The sequence below is a fragment of the Tursiops truncatus genome, chromosome 16 (genome assembly GCF_011762595.2).
Source record: "Tursiops truncatus isolate mTurTru1 chromosome 16, mTurTru1.mat.Y, whole genome shotgun sequence".
Lineage (NCBI taxonomy): Eukaryota > Metazoa > Chordata > Mammalia > Artiodactyla > Delphinidae > Tursiops > Tursiops truncatus.
In genome coordinates this window covers 13655279-13666611 of record NC_047049.1, presented here as the reverse complement: position 1 = coordinate 13666611, position 11333 = coordinate 13655279, and positions in this window count along the sequence as shown.

The following is an 11333-nucleotide window of genomic DNA, read 5'->3' as shown; positions in this document are numbered from 1 at the left end:
CTGGATCTGCCAGGGTGTCAAATCCAAACTCTAGGCACAGCTGTCCTATCACTGCCACAGGACTGCCTCTTTCTGTCATAGTTGCTGTAGCCTGGGGCGCCTGGGTCATCTGAGCACCAGCGGTATTTTGCTTGTTTTAAGTTGTTAAAAAAAAAAAGGGAGACACAGCACAAAAAATAAGATAGTCATATCACCCCATCATGCTGCACTCGAATTTAGCATGATTTCATGGTCAACTGAGAGATTCAAAGAGTGCTATAGAAACAATGAGAGTAAGCATGAGAAACAGAAGGATCTCTATCAATCACTCTTTGTTTCTCAGATGACTTTTCTCCTGAAAAATCAAACAATAAATTATTTATTGAGCACCTACTATGTGTCAGGTACTCTATATCGAATGGAACATGTCAGAATTTCTTTTCCCTATTGCCTTTTCTTCGATCAAAGATTTAAGGCGTTGATCAGGATGCTTCAGCTGTTTTCTCCTCAAGCAATTTTATTATTATGAATGTCTTCAGGAGTTTAATGCTTTGATGACTATGCATCTTTTTTGCTTTGTTTTGTTTTCTCCCTACTATTGTTTTTCACTTAAAACTTTTCTTTCCCTACCCTCTGATTTTTAGGGAGAAAAAAAAAAATCTAGCATCTGGGGTCTGAGACCACTTGAAAAGTCTGGGCCAGGGATTCCTAATGACCTCCCAGAGATAACCCAAATTGCTGATTTAGCAAAGCCCATTCTTGACCTTGACATAAGACAAGACAGGCAAAGGGGAAGGACTTGGGAGGGAGCCCTGAAAGAAAAAGGATCATAGAATCCCTCAGATCTCGCCAGGCCCCCTCCCCCATTCAGCAAACACCTGGCTGAGTTGGAAAACATGACCGGCCCAACCTTCCTATTGGCACCAATTGAAGCTGTCAGCTCTCGGCTTGTCACCAGTTGCACTGGGAGGCCCTGGGCAGCCACAAGAGCCCTAATTAGGCAGAAATGACACTTCTACAACTGACCTGCCAGGACCTTTGGCAAACCATTTAACATCATTAGTTAACATTTTTTAAAAGTGTGAATGTAAATGAACAGCCAGTGGCTTTCAATGGAGTTTGTCGGTGGCATCTCCCCCCTCCCTGCTCACTCTTTCTCTTGTTACATGAATAGTCCGCTTGTTTTCTCCAGAATTGGAGGGAGGCGCTGGGGAAGAAGGAAGAAGAGGACCAGTCCTCTGAGAGGAGAGACATGTTAAAGCATAAACAAGCTCGGCGGAGGGGCGAGACCGTCTCCTCCAGATGCAGGCCCCCAGGGCCAGCGTGCGCCCAGCAGGTTAGACGGGTGCCAGGTCCCGGTCTATGAGCCGTCCTTGTGAGCGTGGACGGCGACCTTCCTGGGCTTTGGGTAGGTGGGAAATGACTTCATGACTTAAGTGCCTCTGCAATCCTCTTTCTCCCGCACCTCTTCCCACTTGTTGGAATTCTGAGCAAGCAATTCTGAACACGCGGCGGTTTAGCAAATACCTTACGCGCGCACAAATCTAAGCGTACCTAGTCCCTCTCTAAAAGGATGTCGTTCTAGGGGTGACTGCTTCCGACGCCGGTTCGATACTTACACAAATTAGTTCATTTCCTACCTGAAGCGGTTATTTCCCACCTTGAATCACACTTCACTTTGCTCTTTGCTGTACACCCACAGAATCCGTACACGCCAACACTGTCCATCTGTAGGAGGGGGAAAGAGTTACACTGTGAAAATGGCACTCTCTCTGCTTCCATGCCGCTCGCAAGCCCTGTGCTCAGGGCGGTAGGCAGTCTGAAAGGCAGCACCAGGCAGAAGGGAAGCGAAGGTTTAGGGGGACGGCGGAGGCGCTGGTCCCTGCGGGCCTTTGACTTACCACCTAGTCCTTGTGGGGCCCTGGGCAAGGTGCTTTGCCCTGAGTCTCAGATGTTTTCATCTGTAAGACAGAGATAACGCCTTACTGCTTCAAGCGAGAAAAAAAAAAAAAATAGATGGACATGTCATGAGAACTGGGAAGTGGTGTGTAAAGGTAAGGTGCCGCCAAAACCGAGGGGCTACGCCAGGCTCTCATCTATCATCTATCTTGGAGATTTGACGTTGCGAATCTGTCCTCTTGACTCCCAAGGCACACTCCACAAAGCCACAGCACCACCAGCACATCCCGGGTCCCTCCCTGTCCCCCACCTCCACTCCGGCGGCTGCAAGTACTACACAGAAAAGTGCATGGGTGCAAAACAAATTCAGTTATAATAGCCATTTAGCCTCTCTGCTGGATCCATAAACAGTACGAGAGGGGAAGCACGTCTTGTCCCTGTCTGAATTTCCAGGAGCCCTGAGGACAGTGGTGGGTACGCAGAAGATGCACAATAACTGTTTACTGAGTTGAAATGCAGTGCCGTTTCCAGACCTGTGCTTACAGCAGCCGGAATGCGTGTGCTTTAGGAAAGCAGCACAAGATCCTAAGTGTGAAGAGCTTTACTTGTCCCTGAATTAAAGACGAGTAAAATCAAGCGGGCAGCGTCTGGTGGAGAATGCCTGTAAGTAGTCATGGGAGAGAAGCAAAAGTACACAATCTTAGTTTGGGGCAGAAAGAGAGAGAAAATACGGGGAAATGTCCTTAATAACAGTAAATGGGAAAGGGAGAGAGCAGCTCATCGTGATGGAGCCTTTAATGCTTTTAAGCTAAATACCTCAGCATATTAAGCAAATAGAGAAAAGCCAGCTAAAAGATGTCAGCAAATTGAACCGACCGGCGCTCAGAAAGCCGGTAGGAGGTGTCTGGTGGTGACCCCTTTTCCCATCACGTGCCTGCTCCGCGCCCGGTAGTTTAGTGTTGCTTCTCCTCTCCAGCTGCGGAGTTTATTGAAAAGCTCTTGCTCCCTGCCTGGTTTTGGCACATTTTCTGCAGGTGCCTCCTACTGCGGCCACAATGGGCTGCTAGGGAGGTTTAGACCTGTCAACAGCGACAGACGAGGGGGCGGCGGCGGTGGAGGGAGCACAGCCATTGTCTTAAAGGGCCAGCGACATTCTGCGCCGCCGCGGAACCGCAGCACCGGCACCTGCTAATGAGATGAATCCTTTCTCCCGCTCTCTCTTTCTCTCTCTAATGATTTAACTTGATCGCTTTGGTTCCTTTCTGGAAGGGAAATTGCTCCATTGATCATATAAAGTAATTGCCTGTAAAACATTGCTCTGCAACAACTACTACTTCCCTGGCTGAAAATGTCACGGCAATTGAAAAGCGCTTAGCCCAGTTCAAGAATGAGGTTGCTCAAGAGAACCGTCTTTGCGTACGTCCGCAAGCACTTGCGTGTTCCGAAAGTTACAGGTTTTTGGTGTGACGGGTGGATTTTTACGACAGAGAATTTCCCTTCCTGTAGCGTAGGAATTCTTGCGTAAGACTGTGGGAAACTACCCAAACTAAACCAAAAACAGCCTCAACCCGAAAATCAGATATATTCGTTCAGGCAAGGAGATTATTTTCTCCATCACCCATGGCTTTCTTTTCCCAGAAGCCATGACTTCCGGAGGGACGCCCATGAGGGTCACGTTGATTGAGGAGAGCGTCACCCCCTAGTTCCCATCACATAAAAAGACAGTATCTCTGTCTAGCAGGTAGCAGGGGCCTTGGATTTGGAAAGAGGAATCAATGTTCTAATTGTTTAAGATTTGCTGATTTTTTCAGACCTGTCACTTGGCGGCAGCAGTGACACACTGTGGGAATGGGGACGGGGGCCACACACTTAAGGAGTTTTCATAAATGTTAGTCATCACCATGCCAACGTGAGGGAGTAACTCACCTGGGGAAAAATTACTTTGTCTTAAGCATGAACCTGCCAGCCAAATAAACCGCCGTTAGTGATGGTTTTCCTTTTCTTCTGACAGGTGAAAGCCTAAGTTTGTATCTGAATAAGAGAGAGAGGGAGTTTTGTTTTTTGTTTTTTTCAATTTAATTGATGGGAAAGCACCACTTGCTAAATGAGATGCTGCCTGCCGCATTACTAATTCGGGAACGAAGCCTCAGGTAAATCACCTTCCAAAAGGATGAGCCATGAATATATTTTGTAGCCAATGAAGTAAGGGCAGAGACATGTTGTTATTGTACTTTTTTCCAAAAGGCAAAAACATCTGCCTGCTTTCTTGACAAACAAGAGTATAGCGAACTCAGATATTAAAAGGCCATTTAAAACTATACCTCTGAAGAAGGCCACAGAACTTTTTACATCTAAACCCCCTGAAAGGTCGTGGTACAAGCTTCATAACTATAAACAGGTACAACACATTTTTTTTCCTTGGAATTTAGGAATTTTGGATTTTAGATTTTAAATCTTTTAATATTGTCAGAATATGCATGATATTCAGTCAGGGCAATTACACATATTACATCAAAATACACTGTATATAATAAAAGGTGTTTTTCCTTTATCTACCCATATGGTGAAGAAAATTTTTAAATTCTTTAAGTTTAAACCCATTAAATAAGTTGATTCCTGGATAAGAAAGAAGAATTACGTTCACAGTCTTTCACCAGCAACTGGAATTTATTTCTTCTATGTGCTTATTATAAGGGAAGCTTTTTTTGGGGGGGGAGGGTCTGTAAAATGAGGGGGTAGAACTGAATGACCCCTAAAGTTCTGCCTGGCTCTGTGATTTCCTTGTCTATAAAAATGATCCCTATCATGGCAAACAGAGAGATGAACGGTAAATACGACCGCACAGTTATTTCTAGTAGCTTTGCCTATTAGATAGGCGGTCAAGACAGAGTAAAAGTGGGTTAAGTAAGCCCCTGAGGCCAAGACTAGGAGCGCCTGAACCATCAAGGCCAGACCCCAGACCCCCTCGTAAAACGCTGTGCAGCAGCAGGACCGCGCTGGGAAGGTGGCGGTGGCGGCGGGGGGTTGGGGGGGGGAGCGGGAGGCTGGCCCGCCTGCGGCTGGTGCCCAGGCCCAGTGTCCTCCTCCTGAACTCCCAGAGTGACAGTATGCGTGGACAGTGTTAACACCGTTTCACCATATTTCTGGAGGAAGAAGAAAATGTGAAGAGGAAGAAAACAAACCAAAGGAGCACATCGTCAGAGAATGAGTGTCAAATCTGGCCGAAGCCAGGACTGGTTTCACTTTTACATCCTCCTCTTTTCGTTTCTTTGCACACGATGCAAGAGGTCTGAAAAGAATTCCGAAGTTCAGAGACAAAAAAACGAGGCTGCACATCCTATTCCTCATGTAGGCCTTCGTAGCACATTTTAAACCACCTGACTTTCCAAGGTAGAACTTAACCTTGGGTTATGTATCTTTGAACTTCGTAATAAATAGGGTTTGTCAAGGTGTTGGGCATGCGTTTAAAAAAAAAAAAGATGCATTTTAAAATGCTGCATCATTCCTATGTCTATGCACATCTATTTGATGAAAGGTGCACGTAGTGATGAGAATTACACCCTGGGCTAATATTTGATTGTTCTGAAGGGTAAGAGCTAACATTGTTCAGAATCAGATTCTCTAAATTTACTTATACAGTGAGAGCCACGGGCATCTCGACCTGAACCCTTTATTTACTCAGTGTTTACATTTGTTACAGGACACAGATCTCATCCACTAAAAGCTAACACACAGAAATGTTAAGATCCTTTATACTTAAATAAAAAGTTAACACCAGGCAGATGGCTAACAGTACCTATTGAAATGCTTACATTCCATATGTAAGGTGTGCTTGCTTTCCATTTAGAAAAGGGTGTCAATTTGAAACTTGCTTTATAGCTCCTGAATTAATATAGAACCACCAGCTAAGGGAGGAAAAAGATTTTACTATTTTATTCCTTGGTACAAGGCATGGGATCGTCTAAATGAACACTTCAGCTGCAGTTTTTTTTGACTAAGTCAGACATTACAGAAGCTATAAGACATTACAAACACAGACTTCACGCCCCTCCTCCATGAAAAGCTTGAGTCTACTTTTTTCACGCCCTATAAAGTCCTTAGAATTACATGCTGCAAAGTTTCCTTTCTTTCAAAAGTCAGAAAGCACTAAGTGTTCCCCGACTGTTTTTCTCCAGTTTGTTTGATACAGGATCACAGCCCCTTTCCTCCAATCATATCCTCTCAGAGTTATAGCTTATTTTAAAATATCCAACAACAGAAATAAACACACGTTAGTAATCAACACAAGTATGACTGACCCACAGGACTAGTTGTAGGATGCCTACCATTAAAAAAAAAAACACTAAAATTTTACCTACACATTTTGTCAAAACCTGATGAGACAGGATGGCATGAAGTGTATAGTCCTAAAGTCTAAATTTGGAGAGGAAGGTGAGTCTCTCATAAACATAAAAATGATACAGGGTGATTCAGATGTGGCAGCTGAGCCTTTACCCCAGAGGGTACAGGTGGGTGTGTGACGTTCTCTGATCCACTAGCCAGGGTCTGGTCTTGTGTCAAGTAGGGTAGTGCTTTTTATCTTAGCATTAGGGCTTGGAAAAGGGTGTGAAAAATTCAAGGCATCCCCTAGTGAGTCAGAATCGAACCCAGGCAACATACACAGGGGAAGGTGAAAACGGTCATTGCCTTAGTTTAGGAAAAAACACATACGGTGATTCCTTCTGTTCTCATAGAACAAATAATACTTGGAGATAAAAAGTCTATTGCAAATATAAATTAAAAGAGAGCTTATAATTTTGAATTCTTCATTTTGATTGCATTTTTGGCTTTTGTAGATTTGTAATTATCTCAAAAAAAGACAACTAATTTTCCAACAATAGGTTTATGGGACACGTACAGAAATACAAATTGAACTTCCGTATATTTATATTTTTCTTGTAATGGTCTTAATTAAGAATTCAAAATGGCTCTATTTTTCAGTAAAGGAACAAATGATACACAGGACAAGATTCATTCTAAAGCTCATAAATTGATACACATTTTACTTATTTCAAATATCATACATTAAAAGTTATATTTTTGTTCTTACGCTGCAAAACATACTCTTTGATTCTTACCCTACAAAAGACAGTCTTTGATTTTGTATTCTCAAAATCGGCGCAGAAACTTTATTTTTCCCTTATATCCTCTCAGTTTGGCTATAAAGAAACGAAAGCATTGATGATCAGGTAACCAAAGTTCAGGTCAGATCCACAAGTTAATAAAAATTCCAATAAGTGCTGGCATGGAATAATTTTACATCGAAAAGAAATCTGGTACTAGTTCTCTCAAACAGGGACTCCACTTTTAACACTTTAGAGGTAGAAAAATTCTTTAGAAGGGACAGACATCTACAGTTAACCAAGAGGGCTCTTCTCTATGAAATTCCCTGCCTCGTGAGTTCACTTCACAATCTTCTCCATTTTCAAATTCCTGTATAGGTTATACAAATATTGGGCCATGAACTTTGGGAAAGATGGTTCCTTAGAACAGCTCAGGGATATTTTAAATCACTCTGTTGGTCATAAAATCAACTCATTTTTACAACAGTCTAACGGTAGCTACTGAACAAGTGCAGCTTCTTCCAGGAGCCGAGCCAGTTCTGACAAGGGTAGTGGGAGAGAGTGGACCCCGGATCACTCACGATGCTGCCTTTGGCCGCATCTCTGCACACAAAAAGAAATGGAGACCAGAGGGCACCTGGATACTTCTATACCAAACCTCACTTTTGCCTCAATTATTTATTTCAAATAAAAGTACCTTCACATAAAATCATCCTAATACACATCAACTCTATATTTCTGTCCGAGCACTACTGTGTTAGATTCTCTTGCACGTTTCTTTTCCTTCCTGTCCCCAATTGTAGCATTTAAAATATAGTTACGCTGACTATAGCTAGAGCCGAAGGTAGGCATCATTAATAACGTATTAAAATTCTTTCCATTTTAGAAATAATACTTTAGTTTTTCACCTTACTATGTCTCTCCTTCAAGTATTAATGGAAACATTATTTGCTTTTCTGAAAAACCAATTCTGATCATTACTATTTTCCTTCTATGATATCCACCTAAGGTATTGAATGCACAATCACAAAATGTAATAATTGTATTATTTAATTAAAAACAGGATCCATTACCCCTTGCTAATATACAACACAATTCCGTGTATTGTTTTAAACTGTACAGGAATTTAATCTAACACATTAGATCCACATTAAAGATTCATTTGCAAGTGTCACCTTATTTTGTAAGTACATAGTGATTCAATGATAACAAATTTATATATGACTGTCATATATGAAGGAGATGCAGTAAAATCAATATTGAGGAATTTGCCTAAAATTATTCACTAAAAACTCATGGAAATTTACTCCCCCAAATCACAATTCTTCAAGAAGTAATTCTCATCTGCATCTATGCCAGTATTTTTTTTAAATAGTCAAACAATTAACTTCTCAAACAGGACAAAAAAGGCAAATCAAGAAAGAAAAAGAGAAAACAAGAACAACAAACAATCCTACACTTTGCCAATAACCAATGTAAAGAGTCAAATCCTAAATTTTTAACAACTGAATTTTTTAAATCTCCCAAATAATTTTTCAAAGGTTTAACAATACCATGAGATTCATGACCAGGCCTGCAGAAATCATCAGTTATAAAGGCATAGACAGTCTTTTGATTTTGCTAATAAGAAATAGATAATTCCTCTTAAGCAGATTAAAGTACATTTTCTAGGAAGTAAAATCCCCTTCAATTAGGTTCTTAGGTTTAATTACAAAAGTCAAACGATTTATTAGCTCTCACTCAAGTGCAGCAACAAAACACGTAGGCCCACAGCTCTCAGGGACCAGGAAACAAACCAAATCAATATTTGCACCAGTAACAAGAGAAAATATTTCTAGCCATAATTTTATAAAATATCTAACCGGTCCTCTTAGCTGGGACTCCTCTCTTCTTTGCTGCCCCCTATGTGGAAAATACATTTAACTTTCTTTATTCACAATAAATGCAATTACTACATTTATTTTACTACTTTTATATTAAGAAAAGTACAAATTAGAAAACCTGGCCTTTGTCGGATATTTTATATGTATTCATTTTGCCTTATGAACCGCATAATTATGTCACAGAAATACTCTTAAGTTGTAACTATTTCTATAAAGTTAAAAAGTATCTATTTTAAAATGGCAAAATAGCTTGCTTAAAGAATTTCTTTTGCCTGATTTTTTTTCCTTTTCACTGTCTGAACTCACTGGTCTCATTGCCCTACTTCCAGTTTCATTCTGCCTATATATAAATCGTGTGTCTACACCCTGAAAAATACCAATTAAACTACCAGCAGCAACATCTCCAACAGCATCTTTTGGTCCTCAGTGTCAAAGCCCTCTGAACAAATGACCGAAGGCTAAATCTAACACAGCCATTGACAGAATGCCAGTTTTGAACACTCACTTTACAACTATGACTCCAGCTTCCTGCTGCATTTAGGAAGCAAGAGAGAAATAACACGTCAACTTTATAATTTTGTGCAAATGGTAAACGTTTAAAGGTCACTAATATTGTTTTAAAGGGGGGGGTTCCCCTTGTCATTTAATTCAATTCCATCTGAATTCCTGTACAAAGCTAAATGAAGGTTTTCAGACAAACACCGCCAAACGGCTAGAAAATGCTACATTTTCCTACTCCTTAATTTACTTGGTAATAACGACATCATTAATAATGACTGTGCCTATGTGGTGGGCACAGCGGGAAGAAGTTCACATGGATTTTTAAATTTAATTCATAGTGGGCTTCCCTGGTGGCGCAGTGGTTGAGAGTCCGCCTGCCGATGCAGGGGACGCGGGTTCGTACCCCGGTTCGGAAAGATTCCACACGCCGCGGAGCGGCTGGGTCCGTGAGCCATGGCCGCTGAGCCTGCGCGTCCGGAGCCTGTGCTCCGCAACGGGAGAGGCCACAACAGTGAGAGGCCCGCGTGCCGCAAAAAAATAAAAATAAAAATAAAAAAATTAATTCATAGCAATCCTATGGAATTGAAAATACTAGTCAATGGGGAAATGAGCTCAGAGAGGTTAAGTAACTTGTACAAGGTCACACAGCTGGGAACTGGAAGAGCCAGGACTTGAACCCATAGGGTGTGATTCCAAGACCCAATACTTCTAGGCTTTCTTGGCAGGTAGCATCCATTATCAAACCATTCCTGGGTGAAGCCGTAGTCATTCTCTTTATGACATGATCCATGAAGAAATCTTTTAGAGCAGTGGTTCTCAACCTTGGCTGCACATTAATATCACATGTTCAAAAAATACCCATGCTTGGGTCCCACCCCCCGAGATTCCATTTTAATAGGCCTGGGGTAGGGCCCAGGCATCAGCATTTTTCAATAATACTACAGCAGTGAATAAAATAGGTAATCCTTCTCTTTGTGGTGCTTAAATTCTAATGTTCTTAGATTCTAGTAGAATCTAGTAGAATCCCCAGGTGATTCTAATGTGCAGCCCTGACTGAGAATCAATCATCGAGAGATTAACACAATTTAGCCAGGCTCCTCTCTCTAAGCTCTCAACGTGAGCAACTCAACTGGCTTCTTAGAGAGAGTCTAGCAAAAGCTGACATGAGGCAGCAGAATCTGACTGAGTTCTAGACTTGGGAGGCGGCGGAGCACAGTGGGAAATGCATGGGCATTGGAGTCAGCCAGACCTGGGTTCAAATTCCATCTCTACTATTTATTAACGGTGTAACCTTGGGCCAGTCACTTACCTTTTGTGACTGTTTTGCAGATTCAATGGGGTGATACAAGGAAAGACCCAGGCATATAAAAGGGCTCCATCAATGGTAGTTACTGCTGTGGGTTTTTGTTGTTGTTAGTACTACAGTGGAAATGACTATTGACGGGGGGCATTAGTAATGAAAAAATCAAATTAGGAAAAACATTTTTTAATTAGTCAAATCATTCCTACTTTTATTACCTAGCATTTAATTTACAGCTATTTATGTTGCAATTAGCTTGGCAATCATATTTCTCATTCATGACAACTGCGTGAGGAAGGGTAACTATCACTCCCATTTTTTAGATGAGGAAAAGGCAACATTTCCATCTATTCTGTCTCCAGTTTCTATGATTCTATGATTAAAGGCACCTGCAATCATGTTCATTAGTTCCCTATGAAAAATGATATTCAACACAGATGGCAAATGCAGAAAAGAATTAACAAGCACTTGATAGCAACCCCAAAATAACATCTAAATAATCACTTCTGAACATTAAAGTCATGGCGAACAAGTTCCAATTTTTATAAAGGTGTTGGAAAGGATTAAGGAAAAATGAACAAATACGTTTTTATTTATCCTCATTCATTTAGGAAATGTCTGACACAGCTTAGAAGTTCTTTTTGAAATGCAGACTGAAAAATGGTTAAT